This window comes from Pinus tabuliformis, chromosome 6, assembly GCF_031772625.1.
Source record: "Pinus tabuliformis cultivar Carrire ecotype Pingquan chromosome 6, CPIR1, whole genome shotgun sequence".
NCBI classification, from domain to species: Eukaryota; Viridiplantae; Streptophyta; class Pinopsida; order Pinales; family Pinaceae; genus Pinus; species Pinus tabuliformis.
This window is the reverse complement of record NC_142292.1, coordinates 44,244,661-44,265,591: the sequence shown is the minus strand read 5'-3', so window position 1 is coordinate 44,265,591 and position 20,931 is coordinate 44,244,661.

The following is a 20,931-nucleotide window of genomic DNA, read 5'->3' as shown; positions in this document are numbered from 1 at the left end:
GGAACCTTTATCAGTTGCATGTAGATGGATGCGCAGCAATGGCAGGCAAGGCAGAAGGATTGGTGAGCCGGGATGATGGCGAGTTGTGGCACAGGAGATTGGGTCACCTTCACCATGGAGCCTTGAAGATACTGCAGCAGATCACTACAGGGCTTCCTAAAGGCACACTTGCGCAGTCAGATCAATGCAAGGGGTGTACTTTGGGGAAGTTTGTGAAAGCCACCTTTCACGAGAAGGATAGTCGCGCCACGACGATCCTTGAGAGAATTCACACAGACGTGTGTGGACCTTTCTCAGTTGCTTCGACAGCAAAACACAGGTATTATGTGATTTTTGTTGATGATTTCTCTCGTAAGTGCTGGATCTTCTTCATGCAGAAGAAGAGCGAGACATATTCAAAGTTCTGTGAATTCAAAGCACTGGTCGAGAAGGAGTCGGGGAAGAAGGTGAAGGCTCTTAGGAGCGATAATGGTGGTGAATACATCTCGGACGAGTTCAAGGATTTCTGCAAGGCAGAAGGGATTCGTAGAGAGCTCATAGCTCCCCATAACCCACAGCAGAACGGGGTAGCTGAGCGGAAGAACAGAACGATTGTGGGTGCTGCACGGGCAATGTTGCATGATCAGGGCCTACCCCTTCACTTGTGGGCGGAAGCATGCAATACAGCAGTTTATGTGTAGAACCGTTGTCCTCATAGGATACTTGGCATGAGTACACCCGAGGAGGCTTATTCTGGTAAGAAGCCTGATCTTTCTCATTTGAGGATTTTTGGTGCTAACGTTTACATGCATGTGACGAAGGATGCGAGAAAGAAGTTGGAGCCGACTGCAGAGGTTGGGATATTTGTGGGGTACACTGATACGCCCCACAACTATCATGTGTATTTGCCAGACAATGGTAAAACTGTTGTGCGACGGGATATAAAATTTCAGGAGGAGAAAGCCATGAAGTGTTCGCTTGAGAGGGAGCTAAACTTGCATGCAGATGAGGAGCTATTAGTTCCTAAGGATGAGCTTCAGGACGTGGATCAGCCACAGGACGAGGTTCATGGAGTGGAAGAGACCACTCATGCAGCGCCAACCATTAGAGGTCGAAAGCGCTTGACAGAAGCTGAGCGACTGGCTCAAGATGCAGAGAAAGTTGTAGGACCACCTACAGCCCAACGCAGGCAGAGACAGTCACCTAATCGGTACACTGGATACATGGCTCTTATGAGCAAGTGTGTTGTGACTGAGCCATCCTCTTTCGAGGAAGCTGTGGAGGATCCCGCATGGGTAGACGCCATGGTGGAAGAGTATGATTCTATTGTCAGAAACAGTGCATGGGAGATTGTTCCTAGACCGGAAGGGAAATCAGTGGTGGGTTCGAGATGGATCTACAAAGTTAAGCAGGCAGCTGACGGGAGTGTGGAGAAGTACAAGGCAAGATTTGTTGCCCGAGGCTTTTCACAGATTGAGGGGATCGATTATGAGGAGACCTTTGCACCTGTCGCAAGGTATTCTTCCATACGGACGATTCTTGCTCTCTCAGCGCAGATGGGATGGCACATTCATCAGATGGATGTGAAGACTGCGTTCCTCAATGGAGTCATTGAGGAGGAGGTGTACATTGAGCAACCCGAAGGCTTTGAAGTCTTCAGTAGCGAGTCGCATGTGTGCAGGCTCAAGAGAGCGCTGTATGGGTTGAAGCAAGCACCACGTGCTTGGTACACACGGATAGACAACTATTTCACAGGACTTGGATTCTCCAAGAGCGAGGCGGATCCGAACCTATACCAGATTGTGGTGGAGGGTAAGTTGCTTATCATTGTACTGTATGTTGATGATTTGATTCTAACGGGTGATGAGCTGTTGATACTGTCATGCAAGAAGGATCTTGCTACAGAGTTTGAGATGAAGGACTTGGGCCTCCTTCACTATTTCCTAGGATTGGAAATATGGCAGCGCAGTGGTGGACTGTTTGTTTCTCAGGGCAAGTATGCTCGGGAGATACTGGAGAAGTTCAACATGCATGGCTGCAAGCCTGTTGATACTCCTCTTCCTGGAGGTTGGAGGAAGGAGGATGCCACTTCGGGAGAAGAAGTGGATGCCACTGTTTATCGACAGTTGGTGGGGTCGCTGATGTATTTGGTCAATACACGACCTGATATATGCTATGCAGTTAACCAGCTTTCACAAGCTATGGTTAAGCCTACCAAGCTCTTCTGGAAGGCGGGCAAGCATGTATTGAGCCACTTGAGAGGCACATCGGGATATGGATCTTGGTACAGACAGGAGGATGAGGTGAAGCTATGTGGCTTCACGGATGCAGATTGGGCAGGGAGCCCAACGGACAGAAAGAGCACATCAGGAGGGGTCTTCAGTATCAGATCGACAGTAGTTTCTTGGTACAGCAGGAAGCAGAGATCTGTGTGGATGAGGATGATCCTGGTCGGGTTTTTCGGGTCCAAGCACATCAGGTACCATCATATCAGAGATTGTGTGCAGCGGAGGATCATGTTACTTTCGTACATTCCAACGGAGGATCAGGATGCTGATATTCTGACGAAGGCTCTCACCAGGAGCAAATTCGAGTACCACCGAGGCAGGATAGGGGTTGCTGATAATCCATATCTTGTCGAGAGGGAGTGTTGAGATTGCAACAAGATGATGGAGCTTAGTGAAAAGAGTCGCCTTCACTAAGTGGGCCCGCAGGCTATTTTTGGTGCAAGTCTATTTTTAGACTATGTCTATTTTTAGACATATGGATCATGTCTATGTTTATGGATGATTGATCAAGTTGGGAAAAATAGATGGACTTCTATTTTTGATGAAAGTGTGAGTGATCACAGTGTGAGTGATCAAGTCTATTTTTAGACTGGCTGTCAAAAATAGAAAAGTCAAATATTATTATCTCACAATAATATTTGGACTATAAACTTAATCTTATTCTCTTGGAGCACTTCAGTTTGAGCTACGGAAGTGGCACATGCAGCTGTCAGAAGGAAATTCGTTTTTCTTATGAGTCAGTTGAGTTGTTGCATGCATGACTTCAGTTAGAACTCAAGTGAGTTGAGTTTAGTGGACTGGAGGTACAGTTGATGGAGTTGTGTTCAGTTTAACTTAGTTAAACTGGTTGTAGTTAGTCTAACTGCAGATAGACTAATGATGAGTTGTTAAACTAATTATTAACTCATAATACAACTAAAGAATACATCAGTTAACTCAGTTGCATGTCAGTGCATGTTCAGTTCAACAGGGACAAGTGGTAGAGAATCAGATTGCTATCAGTTGTGACTATAGTTGTGCACCAGATCTTGCACAATCAAGGGATTGAGTATGCCAATGAGTTTGCTCACGTATTTGGCCCACATTTTAGCCTTTGATCACGTCCACAAAGAGTGAGTGACTATTTTGCAGGTGAAAAACGAGTTTGGGAAGAAATTCTCATCAGTTCTTGAGCAGGTATTGAGCAGTGGAGGCAGGCAAGCAGTGGAAGAGATTTGGAGATCAGATCTGAGCTGTATTGTGTGTAACAGAGGTGGAGATACTTGTGAGAAGTATTATGCTGTGTAATGTTACATGACTCAATCATTAATATACAGATAGTGTGGGGTTTTTAGCGAGATGCTTTCCCCGTGATACATACTGTGTTAATGTGTGAATGCTCTTGATGTTTTATTGTTATTGATGCTGCTATATTCTTGATCAACGTAGAGGAGATTATGTATTATACATGTTCCGCTTAAATTGTATGATCAGGATAATCTCTGTTGAATATGTGTTAAATTATTCAAAATTTCTACACTTGTGATAGAGATAAGATTAACACATTTAGAGACATAATCTATCACAAGTGTCATTCTGCAACACCAATCTACCTACCCTGCCTACTTTATTCCTAGCATTTTTTCCTTCTTTCTTTGGGTGCACTCAGACTGGCAAAACCTTATCAACATTCCTTTTCTTTTCATGGTAAGCCTACCTAAGTCTACACTTATTACATCCAAGGGCTCAGATTTAACTATTGAGCTCCTTTTTTTGCTCTACCTATCTACTTATCTGCCAAGAGTAAACAGTTTGGTCAGAATTTATTCTCTATCTCTAAAACATGAAATTCAAAATATGAATGAGCCAAGTTTAAGCTATTTGACTCTTCATCAATTGTGGCATGAATCAACAAGTTGCACACAATTCTTATTACAAAAAATAAAAAGTAGTGGCATTTTGGACTTGCACACTTTCCTGGTCTATTTTTGTTTGGGGTTCATTTCTTTCACTTTTTTGACCATTTTTTACCCTTTGATTTTTCTTTTAGGGTATACCCTCTTTACTTTTTTTGAAATTTTTGATAATATGGAAACCTTTGCAACAAGGAAAGGAATGAACATATTACAGAGCTCAACAAGTCAATCATGAAATATGACACCTATTGGTATAGGAGTATAACAGGATCCGCATACACCTCATGTTCATCAATAAAGTATTTGAGATACTGAACCTGGTTCATGCCAAAAGTGCATTTCTCCAAATTGGCACAAAGCTTGTGTTTCCACAATGTTTGGAGAACCTGTCGGATGTGGTCAAGGTGCTCTTACCAACTCTAGATGAAGATCAAGATGTCATCCAAGTATACCACTACAAATGAGTTGGTGAATGGCTGCAATTTGTCAACCATTAACCTCATGAAGGTTGCGGGAGCATTTTTCAACCTGAAAGGCATAATCAATAATTCAAAAAGGCTATCCTTGGCTTTGAAGGTAGACTTCCACACATCGAAGGGTTCGATTGGTGCTTGGTGATATCCAGACTTCAAGTCAATCTTGCTAAAATATTTTCCCCCTTGAGTTGGTCCAGAAGGTCATCAATCCGTGGGATCGGGTACCTATTCCAAACAGTGATCTTGTTCAGTGCTCGATAGTCAATACAAAGTCTCCAAGTCCCATCCTTCTTTTGTACCAACACAATTGGGCTCCCACAGGGTAGAGAACTCAGCTGGGTGTGACCTTTCTGCAGCAGCTACTAAATCTGCCTCTTGATTTTTTCATTCTCCATAATGGACAGTTGATAGATCGGTCCATTGGGCAACGACGCACCGGGGGTCAGATCGATGGAGTGCTTGACCTAATAGTGTAGAGGCACCCCTGCGTGGGAGGTGAAGATGTCCTTGTACTCCTCAAATACCTTTTCCATCTATTGTTGTCATCCGAAGGGGTCCTTTCTAGAGGTCATGGCCATTGTCTTCTTCTTTCCGTAAGGGTGTATCATCAGGAAAACAAATTTCTTAGTTTTGAAAATGATCTTACTACATTGTTTTGGAGTAACCAAAGAGATGGCATTAGGTGGTGCTACCTTCGTTATCTTGTACAACTTATTTCCCAAAGTAATAGTAACAACACGACGCCTTGACTCATACACAGGATGTTTCATCCACAAGTATGGTTGGCCTAATAATACATCACAGACATTAAGGGGAGAAACGTCGCATAATACCTCATCCGTGAAGAACTTGATGTTGTATGGAAGGCGGCACTGCTGGCTCATGCGAAGATCCTGTCCTTAATGAAGCCACCCGATGGTGTACTTTTGTGGGTTTGTTGTGGTTGGTGAGCCTAGCCACTTCATGACCTCTACCGAAATGAGGTTCTTTTGGCTCTCGCTATCAATAGTGAACTGTAGCGGGGAGCCCATTAACCACATATGGGAGTGGAATAGTGTTATAGACATTTTTGTGCCTTACAGCTCTAAGCATGAAATGTCCATAAATCAAGGGCTCCCAAGTCGCTAAAAGTGTTTTTATAACTCCTAAAGGAACAAGGTCAACAAATTACAACTTCTCCTAGAAGTTCTCCACCAGAAACTGCTCAGAATTAGTCAAATCAGGATCATTTCAGCTGCTCCACTAGCCAAGTGCGTTGCATAGCACCTAATTCCACTAGCTAGGTGCATTTCAATGCACCTAAATGCACTACCAGGGTTCGTTGAGTGGGAAATGACAAGTGGCAAAGTCATTCTACGAGGTGGAGAGACAATGGAAGCTTCCAGAATCTTCTCCAATGACACTTGCCTCACTGAATTCGACCAAGGATGAGTAAGAGGCTCTCAGTCTCCAAGTGGAAGCAAGAACTGACAGAGAGGAGCCACTAATCAATTCATGAGCTGACTCATCCTCCTTGCATACATCTATATATGGATCCCTCATCCCAGAGATCCAGAGGCTGGAATTTTGCACATTGTAAGGAATTGTTGTTGGTTTTGAGATACATATCAGAGAATTGGGTGATCTATGCTTTGTTGGGGTTGAAGAAGGGAATTCTTTGCTGGGAGGTTGATGTTGGGTCAGGAATCATCAGTTGTAACTCCTCCTGGATCTTCTTGTATATCAATAAAACTATTTGAGTTTCTTCTCCATGCTTGTGTTTCATTGATGCTTGTTACATTTGTATGGTTAACTTAAATCTGATCCTAAGTTATTTGTGAATATAAACCCATGTCTTTGTATAGTTTCCTTTTTCTGTGATCTTACAGGTACTTGGTGAAGCTGGGCAAGTGAGAGAGCAGGTAGCTGGAAGCTGTCAAAGAGAAGAGAGATTGGATCAAAGGACTAGCACAAGACACAGGTTGGTTCATCCTATTCCTCTTTGTTTATAGTTCATAAAGAAGAATACAAAAATAGTTTTCTCAGTTTGTTTCTAAGGTAGCTGTCACACCTTAGTGGGATAGGGTAGTTCTAAATAGACACTTTTCCCGATAACAAAATGGCGACTCCGCTGGGGATCGTGTGTAGTTAGTTTGTTTGTGTTTCTCTTGTTGTTTGTTTCATAAACTTAGAAGTAGCAATCGAACTGCATTTGCCATTAACAAATGCAAAGTAGACGTCTACTGCTTCAATCCATTCACTGGATCTATTTATGATTTGAACATCTGATTCATAAACTAACTGATTTCCCTTGTGATAGCTCTTAGAACCCCCCTTAGATCTACCTCTGATTGTGCATTACTGATTGCTTTTACCCGGCCAAAAACCAAAGATTAAACTGCAAACTGTGACCTAGAACCCGGATAGAATTCTCGTTTCTGCCCCAGCGCAGGCTCTGTGAAGAGGTTCTACATTTCAACGCACTTCCCGAGAGGGATACCTGTGCTGCAATGCAGTTTCTCTGTGTAACAGGTGCGCTGATCAGCCTAGCCTTGTGCAGCTGAGGTTCTTTGCTTCATTTTTTCCAGTTTTGTCTCTGATTTTTGCAGCCTATGATCAGTATTTCATTGTTTCAAACCCCTTTTCCTTACTGATATTCCGCCTCAGTTGTAAAAAAGAAATGTAGACGTTTTTATGTGTTTGTTGCGTCGTTTACAATTTTCCATTGCAAAAGTAGAATAGTCGTACTGTCGTCCTTTGATTTAGACCTGTCGCAAGTGTCGATTTTGATCATAGGAGAAAGTTTATTTGCTGTGGATAGTCGATTATGCTTTTACTTTTGCCTTTTGTTTGAATTTGTGACTTTCTAGTGTCGAAATGAGTATTTATTTCAAAATCATAAAGTGTCGTAATCATCTCTACCTTTTGATTTCGAAAAGAAGCTTGTTTGTGTTTGTCACTTGAAAGAAAATTCATATTTGTACATCAACTTTCTTTTTAGGCATCAATATTAAGAAAGTGAAAAACAAAACACATGCATGTGCATTTGCATATTGACAGTCTGTTTGGCTTGATTTAGGAAAAGTGCATTTACAGTGTGCTCTTTGCTCTTTGCGAAAAGATTGTGTCTTTCTTTTCCCCTAGTAGCTAGGATTTTCATTTGCTGAAAAGAGATAAGTTTTTTTATCATATTTAGATTGCATTTTAGGAATTACATCTACATCTCGTGGTGATCCCAAAATGCAAACTTCATAAGAAAGATCAACTTAAAATAAATTTAATGAATCTAACAACGCTTTGGAACTTAACACACAACATTTAGAGGTCTAGGCTAGAGACGTATTCCGGCGTCGTAAAGCCTGGTAACTGTTGTCCTCACTGATGGTTGGGTGATTCCTCCACTTTGAGACGATAAGTGCCAGTACGGACTTGTGCTCCCACGTACCTTCGAGTATATATTGGGATACCCCTATAGGCTTAAATCCTTTATCCATAGGAAGCCGTGTCGGCCGCCCTACTGATCGCAATGCACCGAACACAACATTCAGGAAGATTGACTGTCGTACCATAAAAAGTATTCTGCAGTTTTGTGATTGGTTTGGTACTCCCTCTACCTAGACCTCTAGAGCAGTCCCTTTCGTTCCTTTTCAGACTCCTTAACGGAAAAGGTCCATCTGAGCACTTGTCACTTCAGGCTCATTAAAAATCGAAGGAGACTAGAGTCATCTTTTGTTTTTTCTCGACTCTTAAAAACTGAAAAAACAAGTTGTGTCAAAAGCGTCTAAAATTCATTCAATTCGGAAACATACCTTCCCTTTATTTTAGTTGATCAAGTAATCCGAAATCGTGGAATAAAGTCAATTGAAACCCCGTCGTTCGCGAAGGCTTACGAGTCAACCGTCTTTGTCTCCGGAAGCGAAACCAGTATGGACAAAGCAAACTCGTTTAACCGATTCCAAGTCTCCTATCAAAGTTAGAACAAGTGTTCCAACGACATCAGAGACTCCGGTTACTCCAAACATTTATGGAATCCCTACCTCAACAGAAGAAGTTCAACAACCACAAAAGGACAGTGGTACTGATCCTAGTTTGAGAATAAACACTTGCGTTACCGAACCAGTTCCATCTACAACCGGTTCGGGGAGTATTACTCTCCAAACATCTTTCGCTGCTGATTTCACACCTTCTTCGGCACCAGAAATATTTTACGGATCTGACGGTCTTCCCCTTCCACCTGGTCTGATTGCAATAGAAGAAATTATAGAATATCCTCAAACAAGTACTCCAACGCACTTTGGAGTTGGGATCACTCTATATCCTTCGACATCAGAAGTTAGTCTACCACCAGCGGAAGTCCCTGTAGAATCGCTAGGCAATATTTTGGATAGACTAAAAATGTCTGAACAACCGTCAACATCTAGGACTGTGTCTTCTGACACAGCGACGATAGAGCTCCCTGTTGTCACTCCGCCAATGTTCGCCGGCATACCATCTATCCCGACTAGTTCACAACCGCTAGAAGGAGCCCATTCAGGGGCTATTTCGACAGTTTGGTCCATTCCTGTTTGTTCATCGGGAATAGTATTCGGAAACTCTTATGTTGAGTCTCGAAAAATTGATCCATTTGGAGGTCAATTTGGGCAGTCCAGTCCCCAAGGGCAAACAATTCCCTTGAGTTCTGGATTACCACCATATGGGGGGCAGTATGCCCTTTCATTATCCCCTCCGGGAGGATATCCATACGGGAGTTCACAACAGCATTCAAGTTATACTGGAATTACCTCAAGTGGTTGGGTACCTATACTACCTCAACAACCAAGAGTTGTGTATTAGATGCAACAATGCGTGCCTATGTTGAACATCCCGACTACGCCAGCTATTGTGACGATGTCGCAAGTTCAAGCGCTGCCTGTTGTATGTCAACCTCAGGTTTCTCAGGTTGTAATGCAACAGCCCCTTGACCCGGCGACTCAACCACAATCGTCGACCAGTGGGGCGACACAGGTCCAGACGGGTACAATTACCCCTCACCGTCATGCGGAAAGAGTCAATTTTGCGGACAAAACCAACCTCCCTAGAAGCTAAGGCTTTCTAGTGACAAACAAAACAATCAAGCACTACCTTTCCCTAAATATGCATTTAAAATAAAAGCAACCAGGTGTTTAAGGATTACCTTTAGTCCAACGCTTGTTTGTTGTAGTCCAGCCTCTCTGATCCAGATGAGCTCCTTCTCCTTGAAGCCTGCATTCACTAACAAGCAAACGATTACATAGCACCTGAATAACTCATATAATAAAGCATATTCATCATAAAGACCAAGGAGTTTATGAAAAAAATTATATATAACAACTTGTTGAGAAAAATGAACTTAATTGTATTAATTGGAAACAAAAGAAACCATTACAACCAGTGCCTTGGTGTTGTGCAGGTCCCTCCCAGGGTCCAGCAAGAGTTCTCCTTTACTTTGATCAGCTCACCCACTTCCAAATGAAGCTAAGAAAGGATTGGAATCTCTCCTCTCAAGCTCTAAAAGGGAGTCCTCATTTCAGCAGCATCTACCCTTAGGAATGTTCAGCTTTCAACCTCCCCTCCCTCTGGCCCAATGCCTGTATTTATAGTGCTTTGGAGGAAGTTAATCAGGTCCACCATGAATGGGATAAGCCCCTCTTTCAATGGTATAGCTCCCTTCTTCATGGGATAAGTTCCTCTTTCATTGGGATGCATGAACCATCTGGAGGCGCTCAATCCACGTCAAACCATCTTCTAGAATGCTCTAGAATCGACCACAAGTAACTTTTTTGGAGTAAAACTTGCGCCTTTTGACCTTTATAGGAGTACGCACCCACCCCTTTACAGAAAAAGTGTACAAGTATGCAGGTGTTATGAACTTGAGGTGCGTACACGCAGGTAAGGATAAGAGAAACTGCGTAACCAAAGTTATATAGATTTTTAAGGACTTTCTCTCTTTCTTGGAGTTTGACATGAGGAGAAGAGGTATAAGACTTGCCAAGGAGGATAGTATGACTATTGATAGAGCCATACTGACTGCAAATAGTCATGGCGACAAATTTTAGTGTAACAGATTGCCCTCTAAAGTGCGATGCCTATAGTAGATTAGGGTTTCATATCATCTAGGAAGGGTGAAGTACTTTATCATTTCAAGGATTATCTTGTGGAGAGCCCAGTCGGAACCTGCAAATATTCAACACAAAATACATGTATGAGATCATATCATCGCTGAGGTAGGCATTCCCATACTCAGATCAAAAACTTTAACTAACAAACTAACTACTGCTCTGATATAGGAATGATTTCGCAGTACATCATAATCATAGACTTATGTAGACACAGTATGGACGTAGCCATCTGTTTATAATTAGTCTACTATATAATGAATACAAAACTCCTCGCAGCCTGGATGGTGGAAACTAGATCCAGGGTCTTCATTTCTACTTCCCGAAATAGTACGATTCTATCCATGCGAATAAATGAGTTGATGTCGAACATGGTAGAAACCACTTGATTACCAGTTAATGATGTAAACTGTTAACAAGTGTGAGAGAGACCACCAGTGATGCCAATGGTTCTCAAAGTACCCAGTACAATCCATGAGATGTGAATGAATGTATTGATGTTCAACATGTCACAGAATCCTTCGATCGAAAGTCAATGATGTAAACTGTCATCGAAGGTGAGAAACCTGTCATTGATGCATGCAGATTTCAAGGTATTGACGATTTATAGATCATCTTTCTAGATAATGTGCTGATGTCGATAGAAAGCGATCCGTTGTAGGCAAGCCCAAAACACAAAATCACAGATCAAGTTGAAGAAATGTAGCTGTAAGGACTGACTCAGGGATGGTCAAAATGGATGACAGGTATTTTGCAGATGAATGGTTTGTTTGCAGTGACCTCTCGAACACATAACGACACAACAGATGGCTTGGTGGCCATTGACCCAAAGTTAATACTCGGAACTCGGCTAAAGACCTTCAATGTGGTTTGATCAACAGTGAGGCAAAGAATTTCCCAACCCAAGTGAATGAAAAGTGTCGTGTTCAAGAGTGGTAATAAGGTTTCTCTGAGACAAAGGATAACAAATAGGCTCATTTTTCTCTCTTTTCCCCCACCATTTCTAGCAAGTACATCTTTATTTTTTACAAGCTTGAGGAGGATAAAATTTGCTTGATTATAAGCTCATCCTTCGGATGAGTCCAACTAAGTTTAGATTCGGACCCTAATAAGGAGTGGTGTGTTCCTGTTTGTAATCGAACAGGTCCTTTATTGTGAAATTTTAACGAGTCCAGTATAGGAGAAACTCGGCGTTTTTCAATTTTAGAGAGTCTGAAAAACTTAAGAAGACTCCAGGGTTGACCTTTTTCGTAAGCTTGTGTCTCCCAAGCCCGAAAAAGTATAAAATAATACTTGAGAGAACTGCTTGATCTTTGCGACCAAGGAGTACTTTCATGATTAATGTCTTTGACCTGAAAATTAAAAAGCGAACAAGGACACGTCGTTTTATTTCCAATATAGAATTTGAAACGACAAAAATCCGACAATCTTTTCATGTTTTTACGGTCAGAAAAGGGCTATAAGAGGACCGTCTTTTAATTCCGTTTTAACGAGTGTAAAAGAAACGCTCGGCAATCTTTTCATGTTTTAGGAGTCGGAAAAGGGCTTAAAGATGACTCTGATGTTTTTGTTTGTAAAAAATGACAATTTTCCCTGAAAATCCTTTATCCTGCACAAAAACCAACACATTACTCATACCTGTTGACATTAGATAAAAATACATTGAAAAATACCTTTTCATGGTGAAAAATAAACAAATTTACCATTTATTTACCCAAAAAACCTATAAAAAGGGCTTTTACCAATTCATTTTTACCATTTTACTGTTGAGGAGAGAAAAAGGGCTTTTGGCAAGAAACTTCCCGTGGACATTGCGGAGAATCCGACCGTCGAAACCGAACGCCGTCTCTTTCATGTATTCTACAACATCCTTCTCTTCATTTTCATCCATTTGGAATTCGTTTTTAAGCCCTAGTTTCATTTTTTTGGAGACTTTGGGGTTTCAATATCTGCCTTTCGGGGTACGCAAGTGCTCCACTGGTGACCCGTGTACCCCGACATTTTCTCAGTTGGGAAAATTTCGGGTGTACGCACCTTTCCTTAAGGGAACCCGCGTACCCACGCTCTGTTCCTAAAGGCGGGGTGCGTACCCTGCAAAACGAGTTTTCAAACCCCAATTTCTTCAAAATGGACCAAATTTTTTTGATTTTATGGAATCTAACAGATGTTTTTTGGTGTGTAGATTGCCCACCATGCTTGATTGGCGCAAGATAGAGCACGAAGATGTTGATTTTGCCGCCATTAATCATCAACCGTCAATTGATGATTTGAAGGCATGTAGCCTTTATAAATACTGGGCCATACCTGGCATGAGGGCCCAAGTGAGATTTCTAGAGTGGCTGGTAAAAAGGTGGAACATTCAGGACCGATGTTTTTATATCGGAGGCCACCAGCTCGAGATAGAGCCCTCAGATATTTACTTCCTCACTGGTTTTCCCAAGAGAGGTGAACACTTGACTCTGTTCGGGACTAGGCCGGGTGGCCAGTCCATCGCTAGTCTCCGACTAGAGTGGTGTAACACTCAGAACCAGGAGAAGGGGATAGAGATCAAAACTATATCCCGACCTGAACTTATAGTGATTGCCTTTACAGTTACCAGAATTTGCGGGGCTGCCGCTTTGCACATTGCCACTGGGTCCCAGATGCGGATGGTGATTGATTGCTATCGAGGTACCATTTTTAACTGGTGTGATGCTGTGTTGGCCAATGTAAAAGGCCAACTGACTTGAGCCAAAAACGGTTAGCTGAAGACTTTTGGTTATGGGCCTTTAGTTGTGAGTTTTGGCTTAGAGAGGGTTCCAATGCTGATCCCACAGCAGCTCACTATTGGTGTTGGGCTTCCTCGAGAGCCCAAATTGATGCAATGGGTTGCGGTTATGGCCCATCATCCTGATGAGGGAATGGAGGTTGTTCGATTTACTACGGAGTACTTTCACTGGTTAGAGGACCAGATATTTTCTATACAGGATTTTCCTTATGCCGGCGTTGATTTTCGTGGAGATCCAGACATGATTCTTCCACCGGGAGAACAATGGGATGATACAGGTAACTTCATTTTCTACAAGTTTTTAAACTATCTATTTTTTTTTTTTTAATATCGTCTCAAAACTGACAGTAACAATTTTCAAAATGCAAATGTAGGCCCACGTCGACCAGCCAATCTCCGGCCTTTCGAGAGGAGACTACCAGTTGCAGCGGCACCGGCCCCATAGGACGAGGCCACAGAGACTTTAGCTGAGTTGGAGCATGACCTAGAGCGTCTTACAGCAGACATACCAGAGACTACCATAGATGATATTCCTATCAGGCTTCAGCGCTTTGTAGTCGGGGTCCCAGGACCTTTTAGGAGGTTCTTGTGTAGGGTAGCTCGTGCAGTGGTGTCATATAGAGATCATCACCAGTGATTGGATGGTCATTTTGGTAGACACATGTGACATTTTGGTTTTTTGTACTTATCATTTTTGCCAATCATAAGGTGTTTTTCAACCTATGATCGAAGACGATGTATTTTTTTTGACACACTCCTATCTATATATATCATTATTACCATTTATTTTGTAAATCATGTTATGGAATGGTTTTAAATTTACATGTATGATTATTGCAAATGTCTATTTAACATTCGAGAAGCAATTGCATCTGCCAATGTATTTAAAGACCTTGGAATATGTTGATATTCAATGTAATCAAACTCACGTTCCAAGAGATGCACTCTCAAAAATAACCTTAATAACACTGGATTTCTAATGGCATACACTCTATTAAGCTTTAATACAATGAGTTCAGAATCTAACCTCACTATCAAACTCCGAATCCCAAATGAAATAGATTCAGACAATAACTCAATCACTGCACTGTATTCTGCAATGTTGTTTGACTGAGGCTCACCCCATGCATAGAAACTAACTCGTCAGAGGGCGAATAGATGACCCAAGCTACAAAAGAGATATTCCGTGTACTACGACAAGCACCATCAGCGAAACCAATGTATGTTTGGAGAGGCATCGACATCTGCATCATCAAGATTAAAACCAAGATAAGCCATAATAACGACGAAAACACACTTTCTAAGCTAAGCACACTGTCTAAACTAACAAACACACCAACTAGAAAGAAAAACCTAACCTAACTAAAATCTCCATACCCATATTTTAAGCATAATACCTCTTTAGGTAAAGTCCATTTCTGGGTTTACCCAAAGAGTCCCCGTCAAAGTCTACCAGCTCATAGGCCCCTTTTGCTAGCTTTCACTTGACAATTTAGGGCCCATGCCACATAGGAACGAATTTTCCATCACCTAATTTATCATTAGCTTGATCATATAATAACACTAGGTCTCCTTCCAAAAAATTTCGAGGGGTCACATTTCGATCATATTGAGCTTTCATCCATTTTGCGTGAGTCTCGATTGCCAATGCAGCATCACGTCGATTCTCATCTAATTGAGCTAAGTATAATAAACGCTTCTCCTCTTCGGAAGTAGCTGGAAGCAACTCGATGGCCATTTGCAATGACGGGATTTCGCATTCAATGGGTAGCACAGCTTCCAAACCATAAACTAGTTGGAAAGGAGTGAACCCTGTTGATGTTTTCACTGAGGTTCGGTACGCCCAAAGCACTGAAAATAACATGTTGTGCCAATTCGACCGATGAATACCAATGATTCATTAGATCATGATAACTAAAACTTTGTTGATGGACTCAACCAGACCATTTGCTTATGGATAATAAGGAGTTGAACTATCCTGACGCAAACCAAGCTGGCCTGTAAGTTCTGTCATCATGACGTTTCGAAAATGGCGCCCATGGTCAGTGATTATCGCTTGTGGGACACCAAACCTAGCAATTATGTGATTGAATATGAAAATTGCAGTTGTCTTGCCGTCTGCCTCGACTGTAGGCATCGCCTCGGCCCACTTAGTAAAATAATCTACCGCAAGGATGATATACGCATGCCCCTCGGCCGAGTGAGGGTTACATGTAATAAAATCGATACCCCATTTGGAAAAAGGACCAACGGCAATTATAGGGTGGAGAGGAGCAGGTGGAGCGCGCATCTTTTGATCAAACACTTGATAGTTGTGGCATTTTCGGACCGCAGTAATACAATCTTTAAACAAGGACGGCTAGAAGTAGCTAGCGCGCAATATCTTTTGGGCTGTGGCATAGCCAGACATATGACTGCCACATGCTCCAGAGTGAAAGTCATTTAGAACCCTTTCTACCTCTTCATGAGTTAAGAAACGTCGAAAAATAGAGTCTGCCCCACGTCGATAAAGAGTATCTCCAATAATTTTGTATTGTTGGGACTGGAATTGTATTTTCTGACGTTCCGACTTTGAAGCTTCAGGCCGAAAGGATTGGGTCTGGAGATAGATGATGATATCCCCATACCACGGATCTAAAGTGCTGATTAGAAACAGAGATTCATCCGCAATGGGCTCCTCTGCCATAGTTTCTGTGTCAGCACGCGGGAAGTCACACATTAACTCTGCAAAAACTAAAGATTTCTTAGACTTAGATTTCTCAAACTCCAAGTCGAACTCCTGCAGGATAACAATCCATTTGGAGTACTTGCCCCCTAGCAATTGTTTAGTCAAAATGTAAATCATAGGGTTGCAATCCGAAATGACTGTAGTTTTACGGAGTAAAATGTAGTGACGAAAACGTTGGACAGCTTGAACGGCTGCCAATGCCAATTTCTCCACATGTGAGTATTTTAGCTCAGTGGGATTTAACGTCCTACTAAGGTAATATATCACATGTTCCGTTCCAAAGTCATCTTCCTGAACTAAGACCATTCCAATGGTGGAATGGGAGGTGGCGAGATACAAAAAGTAATCCTGGTTGTAGTTGGGAGGATGCAACAACGGTGCATGGGTCAATGCGTGTTTGAGTGCATCAAAAGATTTCTGAGCTATCTCATCCCAAGAGAATTGAGCATTTTGTTTCAACAACCGGGTAAAACCCTTTGTAACCTCGGCGTAGTTAGGAATGAATTGTCGTAAAAAGTTTGCTTTCCCCTGCAAACTTTGGAGTTGCCGAAGACTCGAAGGAGGAGGAAATTTGATGATAGCTTCTACCTTCGAGGGATCGACGCGAATGTCGGCTTTTGAAACTACAAATCCTAGCAATCGTCCCACTTCTATACAGAAGACACATTTGTGTGGGTTCAACCGAATACGATAATGCCTACACCTCATGAAGATTGCTCGTAAATGGACAAGGTGATCAGCTCGATGTAATGAATGAGTGGGCAAATCATCGAGATACGGTTGCACAATGTGTTTGATGTCATGAAACACATAAGACATCGCCCTTTGAAAAGTTGCTCTGGCGTTCTTAAGCCCAAAAGGTAATTTGCAGTAAGCAAATGTCCCCCATGGACAAATGAAAGCCGTTTTTGGTTGATCGACAGGTAGAATATTGATTTGATTGTAACCGGAAAAACCGTCCATAAAGTAAAATATTTCACTGCCGGCACAATCATCAATGATTTGATCGATATAGGGCGTTGGATAGTTGTCATTTGGACAAGCTCGATTAATGTCCCTATAATCGATGCATATTCTTATTGTTCCCTGTTTTTTGTTAACCGGAACAATATTCGATACCCAATCCGTTAACGGGATCAGATAAATGAAACCTGCTTTCAACAGCTTTTCAACTTCTGCTTTAATTGCAGCAGCTTTTCGTGGGTGAATCTGACGCAAACGTTGCCAGACGGGTTTAGCGTCCGGGTAAGTCTTGATCTCATGAACAACAATTGCGGGATCAATTCTTGGCATTTCCTCGTAGGACCATGCAAACACGTCACAGAATTCTTGAAATAGGGCCTTGTATGTCTGGATTTCATCATCTGTACACGAGGCACCTATATGAATGTTCTCAACAATTCCAGGCTTAACTGAAATGTCAATGGGAATAGTTTGAGAAATATTTCCCAAATTCAACTCTGAATCAGGATGTTTCATGGGATTCTGAGCCTCCTTGACATATTCAGCTGTAAAAATTGATGAGAAATCATTTTCAAAATGATCATCCTCAGGTAAAAACGAAGATCTATGATGGAGATCATCCCATGGTAAGTCATCTATACACAGGACTTCACGAAGTTGTTCGTCAAATGACACAACTTCGGGAAACGCTATTAACTTCGAGGTTGATGTGAAAAGTGATTCCTCACAGACCACATTCATTTGGTCGACTTTGGTTGAACACGGGTCGGAAAAAGACTGCATGGCTTCACAGGCAATTTCATATGGACTCAACGGCATAGAATTACCAAATGAGTCTATTTCAGATTCAGAAGGAACGATCCAAGGATCATCGTAATAAATTGCATCTGATGTAATCATATGAATGGTTGCAAATGAAGATGATGCGTTGAGTGGAGGAAAAGGAAAAGTTCCCAGTAAATCGACATCTTTAACTAATCCTACACCAACATCCTTATATGGGATAGTCGTTTTACCGACATGCTGGATACTCTTTGAAGAGGTAGGGTCGGATGAAAAGTAAGTCAGATGGTTTATTGTTACGATCTTTCCATTATGTGGAAACTTTATTACTTGGAAGACCGATGAAACGACCGTTGTCATAGCGTAAGTCCAACTTCGACCCAAGAGAAGGTTGTAGTCTAGAGGGGCATCAACGACCTCCACATCTAGACTAACGGTTTTTCCTTCAACCCCTATAGGAAAATCCTGTAGAATGCCAAAAGGACGGAACCCACGGCCATCAAAGGCCTTAATAATTGTCAGGGATTGATTTAGTGAAGGAGAACCAAGCGATCTCCAACACTGCATCGACATAATACACGTGGAAGCTCCCTCATCAATCACAGTCCGATGAATAGGCCTGTTTTTTACTATCACTGGGATCTGGAAAGCCATTTGATGAGGTAAACGCGGTGTACTAATTTCTAGATCAAATATTATTAGGTTCAGGTCCTGAACATCAACAGATCCTATAGCCGACAAAAGTAATTTGCGTTGTGCTGGGCACGATTGCAGCACTTCCAAAGCCGACATTGCTGAGGGTGAAACAGCTATGTCCTCAACAATGTTGTAATTCTGGGCCGCTCTCGCATGTGGATTGAAAGCAGACCTTCAAAGTACACCCTTGGCAGGCGGTTTGATTACTAAGTCTGGGTTAGGCTTCTCGATCTGTAGTGGATCGGAACTAGGAGCTGAGGTTGATGGATTAGAATGAGAAGATTCCGCTTCTTTGCCATCAACAGGACTTTTACTACCATAATCTTGCGATCAAGTCGCAATCCTTACATGAGACATCATCAAAATGGGTTCTTCAGTGGCACTTGAGGAAGAACCTATCATTTTGCTATCTTTTGGAAATGGGTCCTTCAAGACAGCAGGAATTTGGGAACCCTTGACGATCTTCGCAACCTCTGCTCGATGAGGGCAGTCTCTTGTAAAGTGTTCTTCTTCACAAATAAGACATGGATAACGAGGCTTGCGCTTTTCATCATTGGATTCTGCCTTTTCAGTTTTCTCCTTTGGAGTTTTGTCTGCTTTATTCTTCTTCTTGCCTTTCTTCTTCCCACCGGATTTTGATTTAGCCGTAGATGACTCTACAGCGTGAATATCGGCGGAGAGTTCAGCAGAAGAATCTCCTGTCGGGGAGTCTGGTAAGGTTATAATAGGAGAAGAATTCTTGGAAGACTTCTTCTTGCTTTTAGTATTCACCGTACCAATCATGCCATCAGCAGCATGAGACCCTGACGGAGCAGCAGCGATTTGATTTGACTTAGGAAGATCTGGGATCTTTTCGTGTAACGTACCTGACTGAGTATAAACTAAGTCAAGGTACTGCGCTTGAGAAATCACTTGCTCCTCAGTAACTACTCCGGCCTTAGCTACGTCTTCAGTAATCTTCGGTAACAATGATTTAACAAACCATTCAGCTAAGATCTGGTCCGGGATAAAAACTTTCACTAACCGCCTTCGACGTCTCCATTCATGAATGTGATCGGAAATATAAGTGGACGTCGATTGTTTTAATGAAGTTAGTAACTCCGTGCCATTATCATATCTGACCGGCAACTGAAAATGAGTTAAAAACGAAGTAGCTAACTGGCTAAAATTATAAAAAGAGGCCCGTGGTAACTCAATGTACCACTTGGCCGCGAGACCAATGAGAGTGCGCTGAAAAAGACGCAAGCGGATCGAATCATCCGAGATGGAATTTGAGGCACACCAGAGGTGGTAAGTCATCACATGATTCGACGGGTCCTCTCCAGACTTACCCTCGAACTTGGGAATGTCACTGGGCAACTTATTAGGCATTGGTGGCCAGAACGGAAGATAATTAATTGGATCGTTCGTTAGGCGCGACAAGTTTGGTAAATCCAAAGTTGCGATAAACGGTAGCTGCCGATTAGGATCCCTAAAACTCTGGGTCACTATACCAGCCCCAGGAGGAGGATATCCAAGATAACTAGGAATAGGAATCGCATTCAGGATATTGTATCCTCATGGAAAACCAGGATTAACCGAATCATACTGGGGTTGTTGTGATTGTTGATAAGTGTACCCAGGATACGGTTAATACTGGTAAACTGGTTGCTGGATAGTAGGACTGAATTGGTACTGTCCCTGGTACGGTTGATAAGTGAATTGTGGTTGACTTGTGACAACCGTACTTAAACCAGGTTGTCCTACAGGCATCTGAATCGTAGTTTGAATCGTAGATCCAGACGATGGTAAAGATGTCTGAGGAGTAGTTATAGGGACAGTAGAAACCGGAGCTGTCGATACTCCAGAAGTAAGTGTGGTAGATGGAACAGATGTTGCAGCAGTCATTTGAGATGGAGTACGAGGCGAAATAGGCCCAGACTGAGAAACTACCGAAGGTACAGAAGTTTGAATATTAGACTGGACTGGTTGCTGGGGTGAACCAGAAACTAAGGGTTGTCCAGTTTGAGATGACAACTTTACATTTGGCTGCAACACCTGTTGAACTTTTGATGGATCCCACACTATGTTTATTCCGGGGTATTGACCCATAACAGGTTGAGGATATTGAGATCCATAACCGGGTTGAGGGAAGGATTGATAAGTAAAAGGTACATTTCCCGTACCTTGAACATAAGATTGACCTTGGGGTGGTTGGAAACCTTGACTCGAGTACTGACCTTGGGGTAGATACCCTTGAGGCA